Below are 7,305 nucleotides of genomic sequence, written 5' to 3' on the forward strand. Positions count from 1 at the left end.
GGCAGGCGAATTTCTGCCTCTGTGCCCTTTCCAGCGTCGCTGTACTGGGCTGTGCTGGGCATCACTGGGCATCACTGGGCTGTACTGGGCATTACTGGGCTGTGCTGGGCTGTACTGGGCTGTGCTGGGCTGTGCTGGTCATCACTGGGCTGTGCTGGGCTGTACTGGGCATCACTGGGGATCACTGGGCATCACTGGGCTGTGCTGGCCATTACTGGGCATTTCTGGGCTGTGCTGGGCATCACTGGGCTGTGCTGGGCATCACTGGGCTGTGCTGGGCTGTACTGGGCATTACCTGGCTGTGCTGGGCTGTACTGGGCATTACCTGGCTGTGCTGGGCTGTACTGGGCTGTACTGGTCTATACTGGGCATTACTGGGCTGTACGGGGCTGTGCTGGGCTGTACTGGTCTATACTGGGCTATACGGGGCTGTGCTGGGCTGTGCTGGACTATACTGGGCTGTATGGGGCTGTGCTGGGCTATACTGGTCTATACTGGGCTATACGGGGCTGTGCTGGGCTATACTGGTCTATACTGGACTGTATGGAGCTGTGCTGGGCTATACTGGTCTATACTGGGCTATACTGGTCTGTACTGGGCTGTATGGGGCTGTGCTGGGCTATACTGGTCTATACTGGGCTGTATGGGGCTGTGCTGGGCTGTACTGGTCTATACTGGGCTGTATGGGGCTGTGCTGGGCTATACTGGTCTATACTGGGCTATACGGGGCTGTGCTGGGCTATACTGGTCTATACTGGACTGTATGGGGCTGTGCTGGGCTATACTGGTCTATACTGGGCTATACTGGTCTGTACTGGGCTGTATGGGGCTGTGCTGGGCTATACTGGTCTATACTGGGCTGTATGGGGCTGTGCTGGGCTATACTGGTCTATACTGGGCTATACTGGTCTGTACTGGGCTGTATGGGGCTGTGCTGGGCTATACTGGTCTGTACTGGGCTGTATGGGGCTGTGCTGGGCTATACTGGTCTATACTGGTCCATACTGGGCTGCTCAGGGGTCACTGCAGTGCCGGGCTGAGGCCCTGAGCACAGCCTCGCCCCGTGGAGGGCCCTGCCGGGCGGCCCCTTCCCAGCATTTGGAGCCGGGAGCGGGAGATTCCCGGCTGTATTTGGGGATTTAACGGCATTTCCCAACCTGGAGCATCCCGTGATCCCATTCTTGGATGGTTCAGCCCGATTTTTCCTGCTTTTTTCCTCTTTTCCCCCAAATCAGGCCTGGAAGCCGCCAGGTGCAGCCTCATCCTCCTCTGCCTGGGAGGAGCCTGGAGCAGAATTCCCTCATCTTCGTGTTTTCTGGGATTGATCCCAATTCCCAGGGAGGATTTCAGGTTGGGGAGGAAGGGGGGGGGGTGGGAGCCGGTGAGGGAGGGAAGGAACAGGGAGATTCCAGAGGGGAGAGGTGGGGAAAGGAAGGAATTGGGAGATTCCAGAGGGGAGAGGTGGGAGCAGGGAAGCTCCGGGAGCTGTGGCGCCGCGGGGACACGGAGCCTGCGGTCAGCAGATGGCACAAGAGCCGTGGCTGAGCGGCTGGAAAAAAAAAAAAACCTGGGATAAAAGCCCTGGATCACCCTGCAGGGCCGAGCGCGGGTCCTTTCCAACCTTGCCCGTGTCTCCTGGAGATTCCCGGCAGGAAAACGGGTTGGAGTATCCCAAACTCCTGATGGGAAAGCCACCTCAGAGGGTGGTGAGGGACTGGGATGGAATTCCCAGAGAATCTGTGGTTTCCTCATCCCTGGAAGTACCCAAGGCCAGGCTGGAGCAGCCTGGGACAGTGGGAGGTGTCCCTGCCCTGGCAGGGCTGGCACTAAGTGGGATTTAAGTTCCCTTCCCACCCAAACCATTCCAGAATCCCATGATTCTGGGATTTCGAAGCCATGGCAGACATGCTGGGATTTGCTTCCCGCTCCGGAACTCCGGCCCCATCTGTTGGGCTTGGTTTGGCTCTGGGTTTGTTTTTGTTAAAAAGGGGGATTTACTTCCATTGAGGGAAGATCCCTTGGATTCCGGCCTCAAAACGGAACTGGAAATGTCTGGATTCAATCAGGCCCTAAACCCAGCAGAGCTGCTGCCTTCGTGTCTCTCTGATGTCCTCTGGAGATGCCCCACGCTGAAATCCCAGGCAGGATCCCACTTCGATCCCAACCCAGCATTCCCAGGGCAGCGGAAATGCCTCTGGAGTTCTCAGCTACCACCTGGCCGAGATTTCCTATTTGTCCCTCTCCCCACCCTTCAAATCCATCCCCGGGCTGGGAGCACCTTCCTGACCGGGCTGGGAGATGCCCGAGGCCGCTGGAGGTCACCCCGAGCAGCCCAGGTGGGGCTGGGCCTTGCTGGAATTGAATTGAAACCCCCAAAATTAAAAAAAAAATTCCTTCAATTCATTTAAAAATCCTTTAGGTTAATTAAAAAAAATTTTAAAAGCCACGGCTCCGAAGGGGAGCTGGGATTTTCCAAAGGCTGCCAAGAGGAAGAGGCTCCTTCGGACCACAAGGGTGGGAGTTGGGTCTGTCAGGGGCTGGAAACTCCTCCACGAGATTCAGGAATTTATCCGCAGGTTGTGGATGGCTGGGAGAGCTGGAGCATCCCAAGAATTCCAAACTGGGATTATGCCTCTTGTCCCACGTGGACGTGGATGAAATTCCCTCAGGCTGCATCCATGTCCAAACTCCATTTGTGGGATAAACACAAATCCCGGTGTTTGCACCCACTGCTGCCTCTGTCGCATAGGGAACAACTCAAATTCCACTCCCGTAGGATTTTCCCTCCCCTCATTTTATAAATTTTGCCCAGTTCGGGGCTTTAGGGGCACCAAAACACCACAGGCAGCAATTCTGAGGCACCTGCACATCCCTCACTTCAAAGGTGAAGCCCTGGGATGGAATTCCCAGAGAAACCGTGGCTGCCCCATCCCTGGAAGTGCCCAAGGGCTGGGAAATCTCTCCCGGCCCCTTCTCCTGCTCTCCTTTGGGATTGGGGAAGGGCTGGAGCAGCGTCCCGGCCCTGCCAGCGGGGGAGAGCTGGGTGACAAATGGGACCCTCCAGGGCCACCCCACGTCCCGAGGGCAGAGCGGGGGGAGCTCAGCTCACTTAAAAGGCTTTTAAAAATACCCCAAAGTTTCTTTCTTTATTTAAAAACCCCTTGAGAGAGCAGCTGCCTCCCATGAATGCCGACAATCTCCGCTGGGATCTATCTTTAGAGCGGTGCCGGCAGCGCCGGGTGACGTCCGGCTGCTCCTGGAACCAGCCGGGAATGCAGCGGAGCCTCCCGGGAGGAGCAGAGCCAGGGGGAAGCCAAAAATCCCATTATTCCCCCCCGGATTTTGGGGTGGGATTGGTGAAATCAGCCCTTGGTCGCCTGCTCGTGCTGAAATGTGAATTTTGGTGACCCCAGAGAGAGGTTTTTGGGGAGAGGGTGAGGATGGGCTGGGATGGGGATGCGGATCCTGGAGGAGCTTTGCTGCCTCAGTTTGGGGTGTCCCAATCCCATTTTCGGGGACGTTTTGGGTGGATTTGGTGAAATCAGCCTTTCCTTGCCTGCTTGCTCTGAAATGTCGTTTTTGGTGACCCCAGAGAGCGTTTTTTTGGGAATGGGTGAGCACAGGACTGCGTTCCCAGCAGGAATGGGGATGTGGATCCTGAGGAGCTTTGCTGGCTCCATTTGGGGTGTCCCAATCCCATTTTGGAGTGTCCCAATCCCATTTTGGGGCCGTTCCCAGCCCAGTTTGGGGCCGTTCCCAGCCCAGTTTGGTTCCTTGCTGCCCAGCGCCACCCCAGTAGCGGTACTGGGATGCGCGGGGTGAGGGGAGGAGTCCCAGAGGCTGAAGGAACCCCACAAGGGCTGGCAGAGATGAGGCTCTGCCCCAACCCATTCCCGCTCCTCCCTGCCTGGAATCCCAGCTGGAATCCGGCCGTGCCCGGTTTTTGGGTGCCTTCCTTGGGTGCAAGCACAGCTTCCCTCGGGCAGGAAATATTTGGGAATGTGGTTGGGACAGGGAGCCGAGCTGGTGGAAATCTGGGATCACAGCAGATGTGATGGAAGAACAAGAAATCCAAGGAAACACCTGGATTCTTCTGGAATTGTTCAGATCTATTTAATTTTTTTTTTAAATGGAATTATGGGTTTATTTGTATTTTTTTATTTATTTTTTTAATCTCTTTTGTTACAGCACATATTCTGTGTTTTATATATTCTGTATGTTTTATATTCTATATATTTTTATTTTTATATAGTTTTATAATTTTTATTATATAATTTTATTTGTATTATTTAAAAATTTTTATTATATTTCCTATATTTTATATTTCTATATAATATTTTATATTTTATTTTATTTGTTTTATTTTATTTTATTTTTAAATTTTTATTTTATCTTATCTATTTATTCCTAGTATTTTTTTTCTATTATTTATATAATTTTATTTTCTTTGTTTTATTTTATTTTATTTTATTTTATTTTATTTTATTTTATTTTATTTTATTTTATTTTTATCTTATTTTTATTTTATCTTATATATTTATTCCTAGTATTTTATTTCTATTATTTATATAATTTTATTATATTCTGTATTGTATACAGAATATATATGTAATATATTTTTCATTTTACGTGATTTTATATTTATGTATTTATAGTTTTCTATAGTTTATATTTTTATAAAAATGTATTTATATGTTTTATAGTTTATATAAAATGGAAGCGGTTCTAAGAAACACCCGTAAAGCAAACAACAGCTCAGAAAATGATTAAAAAGCCCCCAGAAAACTTCCAGGATTAATTATCAGCGCAGGAATAAAAATAAATAGCTGGGCTCTTCCTGCTGGATCCGACACTGAATTCCCGCTGGAGAGCTGGATCCCGCTGGGATTTGGGCACGGCTGAGGATTTTATGGAGCTGAGGATTCCTCCAAACCAAACAGCCCATCCTGAGAGGAGCAGGGATTTGTTTTCCCCTCCGAGCCTGAAGGAAAAACAACCCTGGAGGAAAAGCCACGGAACCAAGTGGAATTTTCCCCCAGTTTGAGAAAACCGGGAAGAGAATTCTCCACCAAATGATTTTTTTCCTCTTTAAAAAAAAACGCCAGCACCAATTTGGGTTTGTGTGTTTGGACCCACAGCATCCATCTGGAGCAGGGGAAAGGCTGGAGAGGGAAACAGGGATGCGCAGGAACCAGGGCTCATCCTTTGGAGCCACAATCCAGGTTTTCCTGGACTTTCACTTGGCTTAAAAATTGAAACCGAGGAGGGAAAATAGACAAAACCTCCCCGTCTGTGTGGAAATAATTCCATCCCCCATGAGCTCAGACAGGTTTTGCTGGTTTTTCCAGCTGGGCCTGGAATAAAACTCCCGAGTTTCTCGCAGGTATTTGTGCCTGAGGTTCTCCAACCTCTCCGGCGGGATCGGGGGGGTCACAGAAAACCTCTCTGATGGCCTTTCCAACATCGATTTTGGCTTTTTTTGGGGAGGAATCAGCCTTGGAAAATCCAGCTTTGTGCGCTGGATCATCTGCGCATCATCGAGCCCAGATTTCCTTTTCCAGAACTTTTTTCTTCATCACTGAGCTGGAATTTCCTTTTCCAGGACTATTTTCCTCCCAGTTTTTCCACCACGGATCCTGGTTTGATCCGACCCCTCTGCACTGACCTAAACGTGTCCATTTTATTCCCAACTCTGAAAAAGTTGTTGAAATTCTGGAACGTTGGGGGCTCCAAGTGGAAACATCCAAGGGAATTTCCAATAGTGTCAATAATGATGTCAATATTAATATTAATATCAATATCATAAACATGGCTACTAACATTAATATTATGGTCATAGAAACATTAATATTAACATTAATATCATCGAGATAAATATTAATCTTAAAATTAAGATTGCTATTGATATCAAGGTTAATATTAGTATTAATTATGCTGCAGCAGGAGTGAAAATAGTGATGATAATGATAATGATGATAATGATGATGATGATAATGATAATGATAATAATAATTATGCAACACTACCAGAGCAGGAGGTGGGATGAATTATTCTTTAAGGTCTTTCCAACCCAAACCATTCCATGACTTTACGACAAGAGATCTTTTATTAATCCAATTATATTCCTAATATTTATTCTTACACCCTCACGTGACGGGGAAAATGATTTTTTAAACTTTTGCAGCACGAAATTGGAATTAATCTCCCGCTTTTCCTCTGCTGATTATGAAACTTTATTTTGCTCTTCCACTGGAAATCCGAGCTTTCCTGACAGAAGGGAATGCACATGGAAATCACGGATCCAGGGGTTTTATTTCCCTGCAGCGGCGTTGCAGCTGCGTTCATTAAAAAGTGGTTCTGCCTTAATTAGCAGGGGGAATGAAACGCAATTACCGGGCCGGGCCAGTGCCAAAGGATTTATTAAACAGCCAGAGGAGGTGGGAGAGCTCTGATTCTCAATCCAAGGAAAATAATCCAAGGAAAATCCAACGTTTTTATCCTGCTGGCGCCACAACCACCAGCCCAATAAAGACTCGGACACCAAAACCCCTTAAATTGGACATTTTATTTCATGGCAGAAGAAAATCCAACGTAGGCTTCATTAGGTTGTGCATCTTTAATTATAAAAATAAGCAAAGAAAATAACTTGCCTCTCTCTCTCCTGGCTATGATATGTCTCAAATAACCTTTAACGAACGCACGGAGCTTTACAAATGTCATTTAAACAATAAATAAGGACATATACCAGATATGCTCACTGCTTATTCCAGTACTCAGCAAGAAAAAAAAAAATAAACAACCCAAAACCCACCCCCCCCAAAAAAAAAAAAACCAAAACCAACCCAAACTCTCTCCCTTTTCCCTTTTCTAGGTCTCTTTAAATTATAAATACAAATAACGCAGATTTAGAATGGCACGACGACATCTAAAGTGCAAACAAATCGCGACGAGATTCATGCAAACCGTCCCAGAGAAGCCCCTCCCCGCCCCCGAGAGAAAATCCCTGCGTGAGACTAAAAAAATCAAGCATCGGAGATGAACTCCGAGGTGAAATTGTTGGACTTGGTCGTGGGGATCCTTCCCCATCCCAAGGGGTCTCTCACACCTCAATCCAAACCGTTCCATCCTTCCCCAGGGATGGGAAGAGCCTCTCCTGCCTCCAAATCCCCTCTCCCGGGCAGGCAGTGCCCAGCTCAGGTGAGGGGAGGGAGGAGCGTTCCCAAATTCCTCCCTACTCCTTCACAGGGACAAAAGCGGCCTCAAAGCAGCTCAAAAATTGGGAATTGTGGCTCTTTGGGGCACGGC

The sequence above is a fragment of the Coloeus monedula genome (assembly GCF_965178545.1).
Source record: "Coloeus monedula genome assembly, chromosome: 28".
Classification (NCBI taxonomy): Eukaryota; Metazoa; Chordata; class Aves; order Passeriformes; family Corvidae; genus Coloeus; species Coloeus monedula.